We start from the raw sequence: 21,334 nt of genomic DNA, 5'->3' as shown, positions 1-21,334 counted from the left end.
AGAGAAAACACCACTTTCAGTTCTATTCAGCCAATGTGTTACAGATATTATTGTGATCTAATATTCGTTTTTAAATCAGATCAACACCAGCCCTCGCTGTTGCAGCTGCAGGATCTGGAAATCCGAAGATGGATGATGCCACAGCCTTCTAGGAGCTGACACGGGAGTTTCCAGTGTCGTTAGACGGGCAGCTTCCCAGAAAGAAAGAGTGCCTGAGACTGACTGGAAGTCATGACCAACACTGTTAGGACCGGTGGAGATCAGAGCAGAGGAAGATGAGACTGCAGAACATTATTGGTAAGTCTACAAAACTATTATTTACACAGAGAAACTGACAAAGTGAATTTGAAATCAGTTCTGAGGGTTTCTGTTCTGGTTTTCATTCCAGACCATTACGCTAGACAGTTACCAACAGAAGGCCAGGTGACCCGCTATTTTCAAAAGATGGACTGGACTGCAAATACACCAACAGCATCTGAAGTGCTTGAGAAGTGGAAGCCCAACACAGATGCACAACCAAATGAAAGGCAAATTAAAACCTGAAGAGGCCTGAGCATCACTGACGATCCAGTGAAGGGGAAGAAGGTTGTGACTTCCAGGTGTTTCCTGAAGGGAGAGGTAGTGTGTGATCACCATGGCAAGGTCATCACAAAGACAGCTGCAGAAGCCCTAATGGCACAGATGGCAGAGGCAGAGATGAGATGTCTGTTCTTTTTTGATGGACATGCACAAAAATGTGCATTGATGCTTGTGAAGAACAATGCAACTTCTACCCGGATAAGGAGACGATCGGAAGGCAGATAAATTCCTCTAAGAAAAATGACAACATCAGGGCTCTTAGAGAGTCGTTCATAATCAACGGACAGCCCGTCGTGACAATTCTGTTTATAGCAAAGAGGGACATTGCTGAGGGAGAAGAGCTCCTCTTTCATTACAGAGTTTCGAGGAAATCATTGCTGCATGAAGGACAGGCTCTGAAGTGGTTGGAAAACTGACCAGTTCCAGAAAATACTTTGTAAGTATGTTGAACATATTTTCTTTTACCTATTAAAGATTGTGTCTTCTTGTGACTTGAAATCCATCTCAGTATTGTTTGTGTCATTGTTTTGAAGATGACATGTCTCGTTCTCCAACAGCTAGGATACCAGGAGGGGATAAGAGACAGTAGAAAAGTAGATAAATGAAGCTCAGAAGAGCAGTCTTCACTCAGGTTAGGAGATTGTCAAACAGAGATCTTTAAAACAATCAGCTGAAGGGGAGCACATCACAGAGATAGGGTTTCCCCTAGCACTCAAGACATGCTCACTGTACTGAAGTTATACTTTCCTTTTTATACATTAAAAGTAGGCAAGACTTTAACATATCAAAGGAACATACAGGGAAAGGGGCAGTGTCAAAAGTCAAACAAAACAGGACAGGAAGATGCCATTTGGCATCCTACACTCTGTTTCATTTCTCTCTGGTTGAATGGGTGTGAGGAATCACAGGCTTTAGTTTGCACCTAAGACAGTGGTCTTAGGTGCGAACAGAAAACCTTTCCCGCGCATAGTCACTGTCCTGACCTTTTGACTCGGTCTTCCACATTATCTAGAGTCATCCTGTAGGCTCTGTTCTTGGTGTCGTTCATGAAGTCCAGTCAGTCTCAGTCAATGTCTCTTCCAAAGCAGTTGCTTGTCTAATGCTGCTGGAAACTCCAGTGTCCGTTCTGGGCCATCATCAGTCTTCTGACAGTGAATATCGCCTTTATCTGTTAAGATTAAATTCATAAATCAATAATTACTTTAACACATCATTTCATAAAGATTTGAGAGTTTGTTCAATTTAAACTGACCCAAAAGCAGATGTCTTACATTGAAAAAGATTCTTTGCATTGCTCCACTAATCATGAACTAATTTGAAAACTATGTTTTAAATTGAGTGATCACTCTTTTAAAACATGAAGATAAAGTCAACAGTTTTTCAAAAGTGGTGACAATTATACCTCTTAATTCCAAAACTTTCAAAAAGAACAAGAGCTGGGCAGATGTCGCATAGTGTTTTGTCTTGGGAATATTTGAGTTTTAAACCTTACATCTGGTATACTCAGTTCCTATTGCTGAATGCATGATGAAAGTATTGCTTACAGGTGTCTGACATAGAGTACTGTGACACCCTTTGAGAGAATCCTGTGCATATTTCACAAATTGTCATATTTTATTAGAGCTTACATTTTGGCTGCAGATTTGCAGTCTGGCCGACAGGTTGTAACGAACAGTTCTTTCCGGACCCTATGCGGACGACACAATCCAAAATAGTGAGGAAGGAATACACTAGGGAAAAGTCATGCAGGAACAGGGGGGCATGTCCATACGGTGCTGGTGATCCGGGGAGGTGTGGCCAAGGCGAACAGTCCAGAATAAATCCAAAAGGGGAAATCCAAAAACGAAAGCAAAAGGTCCAAGGCTGGGAAATCCGTCCAAACAGGAGATTAAAATCAGGTGCTGGGTCGGGACCGGCGGGGGGAACAAGGACAGGAGCAGGAAGTTAAAAACATAACGGAGCCAGGCGCAATTAGGTCCCGGGCTCGCACGATACGGGGATCAGATGCAGAGCCACGAGTAAGGTGCGCGCCTGGCTTATAAAGGCGAAACGAACCGGAGCGAAACAAGGAACAGGAGGCGGGAGTGATGCAAATGAGGAAGGGCTGGAGCGCCCTTAAGAGGAGGGGTTTGCGATCGTGACACAGGTGTTTTCAGAAATGACAAATTCTGGATCATATCAAAGGAGCAGGAAAAGTGTATTCAGTGACGTGTTTGCAGTGATTCTGCGTCTCCAGCTTCAACACAGTGATATATATATATTTATATGCTCCTGTGATTTATTGGTACATACCCAGGGCAATAATCAGGACCAGAGATAGTGTTGTGAAGTACAGCAACCCACAGGGACACAAGCGTAGACCCACTGGACTGCATCTCCTGCAAAAACCAACACATACAGGTGTGTAGCAGCATAGTACTGCGTACAGGTCTCGGAGATAGAGTGCTCTCCCCATTGACAAAAACCTGAGCTTTCTGCCCCAAATTATCAAATTTTTCTAGAGCTTACATTTTTGCTGCGGATCTGTAGTCGGGCCGACAGGTCGTTTAAGAAATTCTGGTTCATGTCAAATGAGCAGGAAAAGTGTATTTCATGAAGTGTTTGCAGTGAACCTGTGGCTCTGCCCTCAATACTATGATATTTTATGTCATGTGTGGATATTTATCTATTCCTTTTATCTTTTCTCAGTTTTGCCTTTCTGAACTTAAAAGGACAATATCTCCACCTTGTGGACATTTTCAGTAATGTCTTATTTTGGGGGAATGTTTTTATTTCAATTCTCAGTTGGTTATTTTATTTTTATTGATTTGAATTGTGCATTCAGCAGTGCTAGATTTTTTTAATTGACTTCCACTACTGTACATAATGTGAGTTTATTTTAAAAAATAATACGAAATGAAAGGAATGCATTTTTATCAAGAGAACAATGTTGATATTACCGTGATTATCTTCCTTAGATCATGTATTACATTTTTAGGACAATTTGTGGGCTTGAACTACAAAGATTTTCCTGTTCTATGGTACAAGATAAATAAAAACAAAAGCAAAAAAAATGTAATTAGATTTGTTTTTTAAAACAAATGTAATAATTTATTTAATAAACATACGTGAAATAAAAACATTTTAAAATCATACTTTTAGTATATTTAGTCCCTAATGCACAATGCAATGATAATTTGTGCAACATGCACTGCTGTGTTTCAATGGGCACAGTGCTCCATACTCCACAGTGATTAAGAGTTCCATACTGCCAAAACATAAGCAGCTTTTGTATTGTAGAGCACATAATAGCACAAAGGGAACAGCGAAACCACACTACAGCGTAACTGTTTTGCTTTTTCATTAAAAAAACTGTATTTCTTCAAATTCAATGCATTTCTATTCCTTTTACCTTATCGCAGCTTTGCCATTCTTAACATGGGAGGACAATATCTCCACCTTGTGGTCATTGTTGGTAATGTCTTACTTTGAGGGCAGGTTTTGATTTCAATTCTCAATGAGGTGATTTTAATGTTTTAGATTTGAATTCTGCATTCAGCAGTGCAAGATTTTTTTTCGAGTTCAATGGAACTATCATAGTAATGTAAGTTTCTTTAAAAAAATAAAATGAAAAGAAAGGAATACATTTTTATGAGGAAACCAATACTGACATTCCCATGATAATCTTTCTTAGTTCATGTATTGCATTAGAACACTTTGTGGGCTTGAGCTACAATGATTTTTCTGTTCTGTGATACAAGATAGAGTACTATGCTTTTTGACCTGTGCTTGCTGCTAAAATTACCATATTTTAGGAGCAGGAAAAAGTGTCCTCAGTGACGTGTTTGCAGTGATCCTGTGGCTCTGTCCTCAATACTATGTGATTGATATATTTTATGTCATGTGTGGGTATTTGTTCCAGGTATTAAGTGTCTCTGGAAATTTTTTTTTATGGAGAAGGTCAAGCTTTGTAGCATCTTCTTGGTAAAATATGAGATTTATTGGAGAGATTGAATTGCCTCTCTGTCCTCCAGCCTGAGAACAACAGGGGTCTCTCTCAGGACACACGCAGACCCTCCCAGACACAGGAGAGGGAGGCTGTAACATCCTGACTCTGAATGTTTCTCTGTGGACTTGATTAACTGTCCACTTAGCATGAGAATCAGACCCATTAGTTTTTGCAGAAAGTGAAAGTACTAAAAGTGTCACGACCGCCAGGCAGTCAAGACCAACTCTTAAGCGATCTAATCAGCACCAGCAGCGGGTGATTATTAACAAACGCCACCGCACGAGTTAAACCACCTGCACACACTCCACCGTGCGGTGCGCAGTGCTATTTATACCATCTTTACCTGCTTCCCGCTGCTCGGTATTGAGTCTACTCCTTGAGAGCTCTACCTGGTGTTTTTCCCCGTACCTCGTTTATTCTGGATATTGGACTCCCCTTCTGCCTTTTCGACTTTGGACCTCGCCTCTCGCCTCGGACTGTTTGCCACCGGTGTTCTTCCTGGATTACGATTTACCTTACGCCTTTTGACCACGACCTTGCCTCTCGTTTTGAATTGTTCACCTGCCTCATCTACTACCCGTGCCTGTGTCTGCACAGGATCCTTGTATCTTCCCACCAGGGATTCCTAACAAAACTAACCTCCAACCTGATCTTAGAGTCCATGCGACACCTTTATCTGCCTTTAGAACATCAGAGAAACCAAACAAAAAAAAAACAAACACTGAAATTGAGAGGGAGTATTTTAATACCACAGATGGTATGCATAGGCTAGATGATATACAGGACACCTGGAAGAACACATGAAATATATGGAGAATCTCAGTCATGGGTCATTGCTGAGAAAAACTGGACTTGCCTTGCCTTAAAGAGCCTCGTTGATAACATATAACCAACAACTGGCTTTATTCCTCAAGAAAAAAATAGACTGAAACTGGCTTTTGTTTGAATATTTTCTCATGTAAGTTTATGCTAATTGGTTGCTTAGCTGCTAAGTTTGTTGCTTGTACTGTGTTGCTCGACAGTTTCTCAAGTTCAACACTTCTATCACCATAACAACCATTTGCATTGAGTCTGGTTTGGTCAGCTCATGCAAGCAAAAGACATCAGTACAATATACTACAGTACAAACATAAAACCAATAATAACATTCCCACATCACATACTATCCTTACATAATCGAGTAATAATGTATTCATTTCACCTACATTATATAACTGTGTTCACACATCCTACAGCCTCTGGGCAGGTGCTGTTACAGAAGCTGTACTCCTCTTATTAACAGACCTAAGCACTACCAGAGAGGAGGAAGGTAAATAGAGGCTGGGTAGAGTGAAAGCAGTCGGCGAGCATCTTTAGAGCTTTGTGTTTCAGTCTAGAGATGTAGAATGAATCCACAAAGGGAAGGCGAGTTTTAGAGGTGATATATACTGCCCTCTTTAGCTATTCCGTGTCCTGGGCAGAAGTGTTGCCATCTCACATAGTGAAGGGAAACAGCACAACACTCTCAATGACAGATCCGTAAAAGAGAGTCATTGCTTCCTGTGACACTCCAAACCTCTTCTGCTTCAGGGATAAATTGAAAATCTCTCTAAGATAGGAGCAAGCTGGTTGGCACAGGAATTCAGTGTAGAGGTTACAGAAAAGCCTACAGTAGATGCTTCCCTGCTGTTCTGTATGCAGAAAAACAATTTATGCTGCTGTGGTTGATAGTTGTCATAGAACTGTAGTAAGGTGTGTTCAGAGGTAAAATTCTAAAAAGAGTCTTTTGTTTCCCTGAAAACTAGAAATGGCTGCCAGATAATCTGAAGTACAGTAGTTTATAATTAAGGTCTCTGAAAGTGACAACCCTGGTTACTGGGACAGTCCTAAGATGTCTGACTTTAGATTTCAGATTGAAAAAACCAATGCAGAAATCCCAGCCGGGACAATTTCCTAGTTTAAAAAGGAAGGGTCCCAGTCTTATCCAGTTTAGTTTTAAACTGCTCTAGATAAATTTGAATTGACACTGACTGAGTTGTCAAAAGCTCAGTATCTCAGAAGAAGAGTAAGCTGGAGGAATATAAAAAAGAGCAATTCAAGAAAATGGAAAATGAACAGAAAAAGAAACTACTCAAAGAAGCGTTAGTGAAAATAGAAAATAGAAGACCTTCTGTCATGGAGGAGGGCAGAAAAGAGATACAGGTAAGCTTGCATGATCGGGAAATCAAATTGGAAAGTTCATACAACAAGACTAACGAATAACTGAACAAAGAGAAATATTGATCAAGGAACAAGACTCTGCCCTGCAAGAAATCAGAGATCTCAAGCAGAGCATGCGTGTCTCAGGTAGGGGCCAAGGGTGCAAGTGCATTCAGGAAGCCTGGGCTCAGAGAATCTCTAGACTAGGATCTCCGAGTGGATCAGAAAGAGCCCTATACAGGACGCTCAGGTGTATCCGTCCTGTCCTTGATCCATTTTGTAGGTAAGGCAGCGGATTTAACCTCCACTAATTTAGATGGCTAACAATATACAAGAAATGTTTGATCTGACAATACCTGGTTGTAATGTCAAGACCTAAGTTGACGAGCTAAAGGATATGTTCCAGTTCATGCCTGAAGCTATGGAAACAAAGAAAGTTATTGTAACGCCCTTGCCCGGTGGTGAGGAGGAAGCACACCTAGGTGCTCATAGTACCGCGGAGCAGGCTGGGAGTTGTAGCCAGGGGGAGTCTGAGCCTCAGCACGATGACCAGCAGCTGACCCTGCATATGTAAATAGTGTCGTAAGAGCTTTAGTGTCCTGTGTAGCCTTATAAGTGTATAGCCTGTTGTTAAGTAATTACCACCCTAAATATGTGTATGTGTTCCGTCAGTCTCCTCGTGTGTGTATATGTTGTGTTTGGTTTTTGTGTGGTTTCGTTAGGAGAATAAAGCAGTTGCTTGGTTTACTATCACGTCTCCACTTGTCCTTTGTCCTGAGGGAGCCTGAAAACGCTACATTATTTTAGTGAGAAAAACTACCAGGTGAGTAGAAGGCAAGGCAGGGACCAAAAATCTGTAACGATTTTGATGTCAAGCTATGATATAGGAATATTTTATCCATATTGGTCAGGTATTGGCTGTTGCTGCTTTCCACTGGGTTAAGCACGGACATCTGAGTCTCCTCGTGAGTTTTACTAGAGGATCAGATGCATTTATTTTACTGGGCAGAATTGTGTCAGTGATGAAGAGAGAGCAGGCATATTTTGCCTATCCCAGCATACGATTGAAATCATGCTGTCAAGGGATTCCTTAACCAGAAGGAGTAATGAGCAGCCTTGAGCATGAGAACGAATGTCATGCATACAGTCCAACCATGTGCTTCAGATGACCGCTCTATGCAGGGTCAAGTAGGCCCTGCTAACCACACCATCCACCAAGTGTTCACAGAGCAGATTTAAGAACAACTAGAAAAGACAGACACACTGGAAACAGAGGAGCACCCTTTCAGACACACCCTATCTGGTCAAGATGCAAATCCAGGGGGTTGACAGGAACACAGCTTTACAATAATGCTGACGAGTCACTAGAGAACCTGAAGAAAGAGGATATAACATCGATGCAGTTCGGAGAGGATAAAAATAAACGGATGAATTTCACCCACAGCAGATATAAACCAAGAAACATTGTAAAATCACTGCATACTTTTTGTTGCATATCAGTCATATTTGGGAACTATAATACATAAGAATAGATAAGAAGACGACGTTTCTGCTTGTATTATATACAGTATATGATATTGAAAGACCTATTGTTAGACAGTGACTTTGCAAACTGACCGGGAAGGTGGAGCTTCATTCTTGGCAGAGATAGACGGAGCATGGGAGCTAATTCACCTGCTGGTGTGAGCGAGGGGCCCCCACAGGACATGGGAACTTCCCCTCCATTCCTGGGAAGGAAGCAGATCACCGTTTGACCCCATCGGTGGAAGTCATTCTTTTTTAAATTGTTTTTTGTTTACTGTTCATGTTGTTTGGATTTATATTTTCAAGTTGCCAGCATATATATCACACCATTATTTGCTGGTTGTGTATGGAAATTTGAAAGAAGCGGTATTTAATGTTAAATACTCAGCATACTCCATAATGTCCCACACTCAGCATACTCCAGAATAGATGACTTTTCATGTTTAATAGTAATAGGCATGAGGTGGAAGAATGTATAATAGAAAACAGTGATTTGTCGGATCATTCAGCTGTGTATCTTATTTTACACCAAGATAAACACATAGAAATACAGTTTGGAGACTGAATACAGGTATACTCAAGCATAAATATGTGATTATCAAATTAAAAAAGAAGTCAAGTCATATTTAGAGAACAATGATAACGAAGAAGTGAACCCTGCTATACTTGGGAAGCTGCCAAGGCAATATCTATCTATAGCAGTATCTATAGGTATCACTACTACTCAGAAGAAACTGAGGGAGTATAAAATATGGAAGATTGGAGAAAAAATGACAATGTCTAGAAGACCAACTTAAGAAGAATAATAATCCAATCGACTTGGAACTGATTAAACATAGGTAGAAAGAAACAGATGAGTTATATGAGTTAAATGAGGAAGAACCTGGGAAGAAGCACAGATTTGTGTGGCAAACATACTATGAAGTAGAGCCAAAGGCAGAAGGCTTCATAAACAGTGTAGGCATCCTCTCACGAGGCACCAGTAAATGTAGGGGTTTGTGCATTTACTGGGACAGTTATTAATTGTAGCATTAAGTCACAAAATGATTCTTTTGATGGTATTAGAATCAACCTTGTGGGATAACTCAAACAACGCACACACACAGATACTAATACACGACAATACATTTATTAATACATAAAATGTTCATAAAAACATAACAGATCTTATCGTGATGGTTAGCAGAATACAAAAGGTATATATTAAATTACGAAGAGTTACAAATACCAAGAGGGACATACATTCAGTATATCATTCATTTAGACTGTTTCGTAAATTAACTTGGATTACAACTACACTAGACACTCAAAAGCAGGTACATTACTCATAGGAATTAAATTGATATCAACTCAGGTTGAGGTAACAATTGAATTATCGAGCTGCAATGCAGAATGTTGAATACTCATCCAATCTCTGTGGATTCAGATCTTCTGAGGACAAAGAAGCAGTGGCAGGCTTGTTGCTGTGTCCAATCGGCGCCCTCTGGCTCGGTGCCAAGCAGTGCTGTTGCGGCATGCGACGTGGTGGGAGAGATTCCTGCTGCAATGCTCTAGCAGTGGGTTCTCTGAAGACCGACTAGTTAGTTCTGGCTTACTAGCAGAGTTTGTGCACAGGAGGAAAGTGACTGCAGGTCCCAGCAGGTCAGGAAGAAGACCGGTTCGTTCCTTATGAAGCTCTAGTTCTGAATAGTGATTCAGCTGTCCACAGTTCCGACTTGTTCACGAGGCTTGCTGCTGGCTAACCTTGGGTGGATCCTTTGGTTACGCGCTGGCAATCTCCATTCTCGACTCTTAGAACAAAGGAAAGTCCTGGACTCGGACACACTGGCCGTTACGTGGTGGTCCGGGCTGAGTCTGAGGATTTTCAGGAGGAGCTCTGAGTATAAGAATGTCCAGGAGGCGCTGAGTCGAGAGATGTTCAGGAGGCGCTCTGTGCGGCCTGTTTTACCTGGAGAAACTGCGGTCATTCATTGGTTGAAAGTTTCATGAGCATCAGGGACCCACGTGGGGTTAACCTGCCCTACCAGTTCCTGATCGGCAGATGATGAGTAACAATGCACTCTGCCCTTAGAGTTGTAAACAACTTTGAATAAGACTTTCCTTAGGAATCTCCCAGACTTTAAGATGCCAGAGACGACCATTTGTTAGGGTGGTTGATGTGTCTCAGCCTTGGGAGTTGTTCCTTATCAGGACACTCTATCAGCTAGAAAAACACCTTAATTGTGAACCAAATGGAATGGCCTCTCTGTATCAAGCACCACTGAGATGAAGGAGAGAGAGGTTTGGCAAGGGAGCAGCAACTTAATTCCTGTACTTTAATAAGCCTTGCCGCTACAACAGCAAGCCTCAAACACAATCTGTAAGATAAAAGACCCTCAGATAAAAGACCTCTTTTTAAATATTGACAAAATTGATGGAATATTTTCATTCATATCTCCAAAATGGTGCATACTACAAGCGTAAAACCAAATGCACGTGAAAGCAGGGACTCAGAGCTTCCATTTATTCTCTATTATCCCCGGTTTAAAACTCAGCATCATGTCTGCCTCCATAAAAATGTGTTTTTGTTTTGTTTATCTTGTACCACAGAACAGAAATATCTTTGTATTTCAAGCCCACAAAGTGTCCTAATGATGCAATACATGATCTAAGGAAGATTATCATGGGAATATCAACATTATTTTCCCCATAAAAATGCATTCCTTTCATTTCGTTTTATTTTTTAAATTAACTCATATTATGTATAGTAGTGGCCTTCAATTTAAAAACAATCTAGCACTGCTGAATGAACAATTCAAATCTATAAAAATAAAATCACAAAATTGAGAATTGAAATAAAATGTTTACCTCAAAATAAGACATTACTAACAATGACCACAAGGTGGAGATATTGACCTTACAAGTTAGGAAAGGCAAAGGTGTGTTAATGTAAAAGGAATAGAAATGCATTGAATTTGAAAAAATACTGTTTTTATTTCTAAATTAAAAAGAAAAACAGTTATGCTGTAGTGCGGTATCGCTGTTACCTTTCTGCTATTATTTGGTCTACTATGCAAAAGCTGCTTATGTTTTGGCAGTATGAAACTATGAAGCACTCTGGATTATGGAACACTGTGCCCTTTGAGACACACCTGTGCATGTTGCACAAATTATCATTGCATTGTGCATTAGGGACTAAATATACTAAAAGTGATTTCACTTATGTGAACTAAATAAATTATTAGTTATTTTATGTGTTTTTAAAAAAATCTAAATAAAATACATGCTTTTGTTTTTATTTATCTTGTACCATAGAATAGGAAAATCTTTGTAGTTCAAGCCCACAAAGTGTCCCAATGATGCAATACACGATTTAAGGAAGATTATCTTGGGAATATCAACATTGTTTTCCTCATAAAAATGCATTCCTTTCATTTTATTTTTTAAACAAACTCACATTATGTATAGTAGTGGCCTTCAATTTAAAAAACATCTAGCACTGTTGAATGCCCTGAAAAACAATGTTCCCTCAAAATAAGACATTACTAACAATGACCACAAGGTGGAGATACTGACTTTACAAGTTTGGAAAGGAAAAACTGAGAAAAGGTAAAAGGAATAGAAATGCATTGAATTTGAAAAAAATACTGCAGTAAACGATGAATGGTGTAAATGGTGAATGTTTCTATTCTGTTGACATTGCCTGTGATTAATACATGGGAGAAATACCCACACATGACATAAAATATTTCAATCACATACTGTAGTATTGATGGTTACTCATCATCAGCCAATCAGGAACTGGTAGTGCAGGTTAACCCCATGTGGGCCTCTGATGCCCATGAAACTTTCAACCAATGAACAACCTGCATGTCCTCCAGGTAAAAACAGGCAACACAGAGCGCCTGTAGAACAATTCCAGGGCAGCACAAGGTTCCCAAGGGAACACAGTTCCCAAGCGCAGGACATTCTCACAGCGCGCCTGCTGGACATTCAGCCTCAGGGCTCCACCTGAGCATCCTCAGACTCAGCCCGGACCACCACGTAATGGCCAGTGTGTCCGAGTGCAGGACTTTCCTTTGCTCTAACAGTCGAGGACGGAGGTTGCCAGAGCGTAACCAAAAGACCCACCCGAGGTTAGCATCAGCAGCAAGCCTCGTGAACAGGTCGGAACTGTGGACAGCTGAATCACTATTCAGAACTAGCGCTTCATTAGGAACGAACCGGTCTTCTTCCTGACCTGCTGGGACCCACAGTCACTTTCCTCTTGTGCACAAACTCTTTGCTAGTTTCAGCCAACACTAACTAGCCGGTTTTCAGAGAGCATCAGCAGCGCACCGCATCGCAGGAATCTCCCATCACGGCGCAAGGCAACAGCATTGCCTGGCACCGAGCCAGAGAGTGCCGATTGGACAGCAATAAGCCTGCCTTTGCTTCTTTGTGTCTGCAGGAGATCTGAATCCACAGAGATTGGATGAGTATTCAACATTCTGCATTACGGCTCGAGAACTCAATTGTTACCTCAACCTGAGTTTATATCAATTTAATTCCTATGAGTGATGAACTTGCTTTTGAGTATCTAGTGTAGAAGTTGTAACCAAGTTCATTTACGAAACGGTCTAAATGAATGATATACTGAATGTATGTCCTTTTGGTATGTGTAACTCTTCGTGATTGAATATATACCTTCTGTATTCTGCTAACCCTCTCGATAAGATCTGTTATGTTTATATGCACATTTTATGTATTAATAAATGTATTCTCGTGTATTAGTACCTGTGTGTGTGCGTTGCTTGAATTATCCCGCAAGTTTGGATTCTAATACCATCAAAAGAATCATTTTGTGACTTACTGTTACAATTAAGAATTGTCCCAGTAAATGCACAACCCCTACATTACTGGTGCCTCGTGAGAGGATACTACACCGTAAACAGGCGCCGTCCTTCGGATGAGACGTAAAACTGAGGTCCTGACTCTCTGTGGTCATTAAAAATCCCAGGGCGTTTCTTGAAAAGAGTAAGGGTGTAACCCCGGCATCCTGGCCAAATTTCACATTGACCCTTACCAATCATGGCCTCCTAATAATCCCCATCTATGAATTGGTTTCATTACTCTACTCTCCTCCCCACTGATGTGTGGTGAGCGTTCTGGCGCACTATGGCTGCCGTCGCATCTTCCAGGTGGATGCTGCACATTGGTGGTGGTGGAGGGGAGTCCCCATTACCTGTAAAGCGCTTTGTTTGGAGTGTCCAGAAAAGCGCTATATAAGTGTAAGTAATTATTATTATTATTATCACGCTTGCTTGAGCACAGATGCTTCCCCCCCACCCTGTACTTACCCCCAAATGGTGAATGTTTACCCAAATGGTGAATGTTTACACTGTAGTGGCAAGGCTTATTAAAATACAGGAATCAAGTTTGCTGCTCCCTTGCCAGTCTCTCTCTCCCTCATCTCAAGTGGTGCTGGATACAGAGAGGCCATTCCATTTGGTTCACATTTAAGGTGTTTTTCTAGCCAATAGAGTGTCCTGATAAGGATCAACTCCCAATGTTGAGATTCTCCAGCAACCCTAATAAATGGTCATCTCTGACGCCTTACTGTCTGGGAGAGTCTCATCCCAAGTTGTTTACAACCCTAAGGTCAGAGTGCTTTGTTACTCATCATCAGCCAATCAGGAACTGGTAGAGCAGGTTAACCCCACGTGGGTCTCGGATGCCCACGGAACTTGCCCAATGAACGGCCGTAGTTCCTCCAGTTAAAACAGGCTTTTTCGGGGCTTCTCCTGGACATTCGCAGACTCAGGGCTCCTCTTGAACATTCTAAGACTCAGCCCCGACAATCACGTAACGGCCAGTGTGTCCGAGTGCCAGGACTTTCCTTTGTTCTAAGAGTCGAGAACGGAGGTCGCCAGACCGTAACCAAAGGATCCACCCAAGGTTAGCCTAGCAGCAAGCCTCGTGAACCCACCGCAAATGCTCACCTGGTCAACAAGTGAACTACGGTGGGAACTGTGGACAGCTGAATATCAGTATTCAGGACTAGCGCTTCATCAGGAACGAACCGGTCTTCTTCCTGTCTAAAGAGTATGACCTGCTTGAACCCACAGTCACTTTTCTCCTGTGCACAAACTCGCTAGTAAAGCCAACACTAACTAGCCGGTCTTCAGAGAGCATCAGCAGCGCATCGCAGCAGGAATCACTCCCTCCTTCTCCCACACTGGCCACTGCTGGCACCGGGCCAGAGAGCAACGATTGGACACAGCAACAGCCTGCCACTGCTTCTTTGTGTCCACGGAAGATCTGAATCCACACAGATTGGATGAGTATTCAACATTCTGCATTACAGCTCGAGAATTCAATTGTTACCTCAACACCAGCTGATATCAATTTAATTCCTATGAGTGATGTACTTGCATTTGAGTATCTAGTGTAGAAGTTGTAACCAAGTTCGTTTACGAAACGGTCTAAATGAACAGTATACTGAATGTATGTCCCTCTTGGTTTGTAACTCTTCATGATTGAATATATACCTTTTGTATTCTGCTACATTCACAATAAGATCTGTTCTGTTTATATGCACATTTTATGTATTGATAAATGTATTGGCATGTATTAGTATCCGTGTGTGTGCGAAGCTGAGTTATGCCATAAGGTCGGTCTTCAATAGCCATCAAAGAATCATTTTGTGACTTACTGCTACAATTAATAATTGTCCCAGAAAATGCACAAACCCCTACATTTATTGGTGCCTCGTGAGAGGATGCCTACAACACTAAACCCCTGATGAGAAAGGAAGGTTTCTATTTCCTGGATCTACATCAAAGACAAGAGGGGGAGGTTGTGGAGAAATGTATATATAACTTGTGTAGAGCCATATCCCCTTCGAGCTATGATAGGTACTATAACTATTATGGTCCTTATTGTGGTTCCTTATATGCATACAATAAAGCTTGGCTGGACGAACGAACAGTTCAGGCCCAAATTTCTTGGTTTCTACAACTGAAAACACTTCACTAAGTACACTTTTACTGCTCTTTTGACATGATCAAGAATCTGTCATTTCTTAAAAGACCTGTCGACCCGACTGCAGATTCGCAGCAAAAATGTAAGCTCTAGTAAAATATTATAATTTTGGGCAGCAAGCACAGGTTTCTGTCAACAGTAACAGGGATCAGTCTCCGAGATCTGTAAGCAGTACTATGCTGATACACATCTGTATATGCTGTTTTTTTAAGTAGAAACAGTGCAATGAATCCACCCTTGTGATCCTGTGGGTTGCTGTACTTCACAACACTATCTCTGGTGCATCTGGAGCTAAATCCTGATCCTGATTATTGCCCTGGGCATGTACCAGTAAATCACACGAGCATATATATATTTCACTGTGTTGAAGCTGGAGACACAGAATCACTGCAAACACGTCACTGAATACACTTTTCCTGCTCCTTTGACATGATCCAGAATTTGTCATTTCTTCAAAGACCTGTCGGCCAGACTGCAGATCTGCAGCCAAAATGTAAGCTCTAATAAAATATGATAATTTGTGAAACATGCACAGTATTGTCTCAAAGGGTGTCACAGTGCTCTATGTCAGACACCTGTAAGCAATACTTTCATCATGCATTCAGCAATAGGAACTGAGTATACCAGAGATAAGGTTTAAAAGCGATTCTGTGGTACAACATGCCAGGCTTAGGGTGCTCGTTCCCTTCAGGATTATGCTGATGAACTCCGCTTTTTGGCTTCCCTAGTCCCTGGAGTCCTGATGCCCTCATTCATCAGTTCAGTCGTGGGCTTTCCAATGAACTTTAGGATCACCTCGTCCAATTACCTCCCCACTTCCCTGCCCTGGAGGCTTTCATTTCACGAGTCTGAAATGGAATTGATTTAAGACTACAAGAACGTCAATCCGACGTCCAGTCCCACTTCGTCTCCATGGCCAGAGCCCTCTTTCTCCCCATTCTCCTCTGGGCTCTCACTTCCAGCAGCTCTTTCCAGGGGTGAATGTCAACGGTCTCTTCCGGCCTTCATTGATTCCAGTGTTGCAGGGGATTTCCTAGATATCGGACTCACCTCTCCTCTCAAGATCCCTCTGCAACTGATTGTTTCAACAAATGCCAAATGCATTACCCCATGGTTCAGCTCAGCATCAGCCCTATACTCCCTATAAAATGTGTCCCCTATTTTTCAATATTGTTTCTTCTCCTCAATTGATTTCTTCTTCTTCCAAAGGTGTCCTTTTTGGAATGACAGGTAAAAAGGAAAAGCTTTGTGATTTTGAACTGAGCCAGCACTGCCAGAATGTCATCATGGTCATTGCACACCACTTCACCCTTGTGCCACCACTGGAAACGGACCATATCATCTCCTCCCTGTCTGGATTGTTAGTAAGATGTAGACCCCTCTAGTTTTAGGACTTTTTTAATGTTAGTAATGTCATTGATGATGTTAAATCTTCATCTTGGGAATCCAGTTTCCAAAGAATTTTCAAAACGATGTAGTGCTGACTGAGCGGTCCAACACTGGTCACAGATAATAAGATCACATGGACTGTGGTGCTTTCCTGTAATCAAGAAAAATCAGAATATCAGGCATATATATGGCATAATTTCCAAAGTCAAGTGAAGTATGGACTTAAAATTGTCAAAAGATAAATCATCTTTATAGAGTATGTTATCTGTTTAATATACGTTTACATTGTGATGAAACACTTTTCAAGACGACCATAAACATATGCAGCATGTTTAAGACAGGAATCTCAGTTTAGTTACAAAAACTTTGGCTGATAATCTGTCTGAAATTTCCATTTTTACTGCATGTTATTTAAGGATAAGTACTAACTCATTGACATTCCGTTGATTAAAATAACACTTAACATTAATCACAAATGTATTATTCCAAATAAACTGTAGTAATCAAGAGAAATTAAGAAACTAAAACATAAAGCACTCTTCTGAGGATGCCAGATGCACATACAGATAGATATACTTACACCTAGGGCCAATTTGACCAGAATCCGTTTAACCACCCACCAATATATCTTCGGACTGATGGGTAGAAACCAGAGCCCCTGAAGGAAACCAAAGCAAACTTTGCGATATTACAATTTTTCAGTTATTAAAACATGTTGCAAATCTAACTTATACATATAATACTCATGTCTGAAATGCATAGAATGCTGACACTCCAATCTTTCATATGCAATGTTTTGCACAAAATCAGCAGCTGAACAGCAGTATGTGACATACTTTTATCCAGTGCCTTTCAGAGCAGAAACATAAATGTGGGCAAGAGTTCTTCCTCTATGGTCTGCTGTACTTTAGCTAGTCACATTTTGGCTGTGGCATGTGTACTCCTGGGAACCCTGGACTGTAATGAATATCAGGCATTATGTAAAAATTAATCATGTGAGCATATTATTGTGTTGAAGCAAAACACAAAGAATCACTTCTAAAACTTCAATTTAACTTCCAGTGTCTGGTCTTGAAATGCTGTCCCATCACCCATCTTCTGACTTCTGGGTGTGTTAATAGATAAATGTCATTTTCTTTTTCCCATATGCTCTTCTCTGCATCATTAAGTACTTGTGGGTCATATCATGTACCTCCTGGCATCCTGACTGGCAGGCGGCTGCTACAGAAAAGTAAAATAAATGAAAAGATCTGCATATATTTGTGTTGAAGACAAAAACAAAAGAATTCAACATCTATATACTTTACACTTTACTGTAGCTTTTACAATACGACAATCTTGTCATATTTACAATCATTAATTGTTTTAGGTTGCTTAACTGATTATCTGGAGACACTTGTTCCAATGAACAAACAATGACCTTTGTTTAAGAGACAACTTACATTTTTAAACATTCCTTTAAAGATAAACCTCTGAAAATGTTTTAAATCAAACTTCCAACTTCTTAATTATGTTATAAAATGGCTAAAAAATTATTTAGTCCTTAACCTATTCAGAAAACTTCACTAAAAGGATTAAGGAATTGTTCTCTCGACTCATCTTCAATTCAATTCAATTTATTTTTTATATAGCACCTTTTACAACAAGGTTGCCCAAGGCACTTAACAAAGCAAGTGACCATATATGTTGTGAATACAGAATAGAAAAGACCAGAAGATAACAGAGGAGAGGAACCAAAAACTCCTTAGTAAGGAAAAAAAAACCTCTAGGGTTTATAGAGGGTTAGGGCCCATATCATATCATATCATCTTGTGCGTTCTGTTCTGGGTGAATACAAACGGTGTCATTCATGAAGTGCAATCGGTGCAACATGGCTGGAGAAGAGTGGCAGGCGGACTCTACAAAACAGAAGAAGCACATTGATATGATTTTGTTGAAGACACATGAAAGAACAACTTCAAGAACTCCATTTGTTGCACTTTTCTATTGCTTTTACATTATGAGAAACCTGTCACATTTAAAAGCTGCAGTGGACTGAGGCTGCTTATCTGCTCCAATGCAGTAAATCCTTCAAGAATGTGACAGACTCTGCTGGAAAGTGACACCTGTTAGAGTGAAAAATGTCCTTTGTGTAAGAGACAGGTCTCTATTAATCAGAAATCACAGCTCAGACATACATAGGAGCCACTATAGTTGATAATTGCCTCACAATTTCAAAATCAACTGTGTGTTCTGAATTATTTTTTTTTCAATTAAACTATTTACAACAGTTTATGGCTAAAATGAACATAAAATGCAGTCATTGTAGATAAGGTCTACGGCATCTTTTGAACTGCAATTAAAGTTCTAAAATATTCTTGTAAAGATAAGCCACTTAAAATTTATTTTTATCAAATGTCTAACTTCTAAAAGAAGTTTTGAAATATCTCTGTAGTCCAAAAACAATTGCTGTAGTCCTTAGTCTTTTCAGAAACTTTCACTAAAAGGTTTAAGGAATTGTTATCTAGACTCATCCTGTAGGCCCTGTTCTTGGTGTCATTCATGAAGTCCAGTCTGTCTCAGTCAATGTCTCTTCCCAAGCGGTTGCCTGTTTAATGCTGCTGGAAACTCCAGTGTCCGTTCTGGAAATGCTGGGCCATCATCGATCTTCTGACAATGAATATTGCCTTTGTCTGTAAATATTAAATTCATAAATCAGTAATTACTTTAATACATCATCTAAAAAAGATTTGAGAGTTTTTTCAATTTAAAAGCAGATGTCTTACACTGAAAACGATTCTTTGCATTGCGCCACTGATTATGAACTAATTTGAAAACTGTTTTAAGTGGAGTGATCGCTCTTTTAAAACATTCAGATAAAGTCAACAGTTTTTCAAAAGTGGTGACAATTAGACCTCTTAATTCCAAAACTTTCAATAAGAATACAAGTTGGGCAGATGTCTCGCAGTGTTTTGTCTTGGGAATATTTGAGTGGGGTGGCTAATCAGCCTCTATGCTCTTCTGAGCTTCATTTATCTCCTTTTCTACTCTTATCCCCTCCATCTGAGTGGGCCAGATAATCTGCCACGATGCTCTTCTGTGCATCTGTGAGCCTCTTTGTGGCCGTCTCAAATGCCCTCCTGGCAGCCTGGCTGGTGGTGAATTGGAGATGGTATCTACAAAACAAACACATACACACAGTGTATTATTGTTTCCAAGCCACGGACAGTTCGATTAATACATTAAAACAACTTTGTGATTTGGTTTACTTCTCATGCAGTCTTCGCAAGTCGTTTGAAGGATTATAAATTGGCTCCTCCACAGAAGAAATGAAAACATTTTCAGTCTCTGTTCCACAGATGCTATCAGTGGCAGTACAGCGTGGTTTAGTGAAGTAAAGGTGAAATACCTGAAAAAACAGACAAAATGCAGTTATTGTACTTTTCAACTATTGTTGAATGCCGAAGACAGATGTTGGCAATGAACTGGAGAGAATATATCAGCGTAAATTCGATTTACATGTTCCTCTTCTTCACTCAGGGCAAAGCATGCCAGCTGCTGTGAGGAGGTTGTGTGCTTTGTCACTGCTATTATCGCCAGTTTTTGCCCTCTTTGTGACACAAAATCCTTTCTCTGCATCCATACCTGGACCTGAAATCACAAGCAATTCAATAAATAATATTTGATTCAAAACTGCTACTAATCATTTTACAGTAGCAACAGCAGCACCCAGTAATGAAGTGTATGGAGAGTGTTGAGTGTTTCAATCAGTCAGTCTGACCTACTTGGCTGGGTGCTAAGCTTCTGTAGAACGAGGCGGCTGGGATCCCAATGAGGACTCACAAGTAGGGGATGGTGTGGAAGAGAGGTGCAAAAGATGAATGTGAAGGAGAGAAGGGGCTTACATATTACATGAGGAGGTGTCATTAAGAATTATTACGATTTAGTGCTGCTGAGGCTGTTTGAACCTGATGTTTGCCATTCACTAACTCTTGTTCCATATGGAGTTACTGAAAAAAAGTTGGGGTGGAGATCAAATTCCACTCTCACACTTCCACTCTCAAGTGCATTCATTCTGCCTGACTGAAAACAGAGCTGAGAGAATCTTCTCCCTCACCCCACCCTCAAGTCCAGTCTCCCTGTTAAGGCCCTAAGTAACGGGAGCCCACCTAAATGACAGCGATGAGCCCTGACTATTATTGTTATTCTTTCTCTTTATAAATGTCAGATAATAGTGTCATTGTTAGAATTTGACCAAACAACTGAAATATGCACGACTGTCATTCTTACTGTCATATTCTTTATCACCCCTAGGTGCTGCAGGTGCTTCAGCTGGAGAATAGTCTGCAGGTAATACAGCACAAAAAGCTGCTCAGGCATGGTGATGTCTTCAGAGGTGTGCGTCTTCTCCAGTATCCGCTCCACATCTCTCTTTGTAGCCCTCAGCACCTTCCAGCAGTCACTGGCTCTAGGCCAAGGACTCTGCAGCTGTGTGTATCTGTGGCAGAAGGAGTAGTACCATCAACGTCAATTCCCGTCATGTACTGGAACCGGAAACAAACTTGAATCAGAGTTCCAAATGGAAAATACCTCTTTTTGATGACTTCCTGTGAGACATCCTAGCTGCCTTTTTGCTGAATGTCCTTTAGGATGCTCTGAAAGATGATGATGACGTTAGCCAGGCTGGGATCCTCC

The sequence above is a fragment of the Atractosteus spatula genome (assembly GCF_055471065.1).
Source record: "Atractosteus spatula isolate fAtrSpa1 chromosome 17 unlocalized genomic scaffold, fAtrSpa1.hap1 SUPER_17_unloc_3, whole genome shotgun sequence".
Taxonomy (NCBI): Eukaryota; Metazoa; Chordata; class Actinopteri; order Semionotiformes; family Lepisosteidae; genus Atractosteus; species Atractosteus spatula.
The sequence above is the reverse complement of the archived record's forward strand: the minus strand, read 5'-3'. Positions refer to the sequence as shown.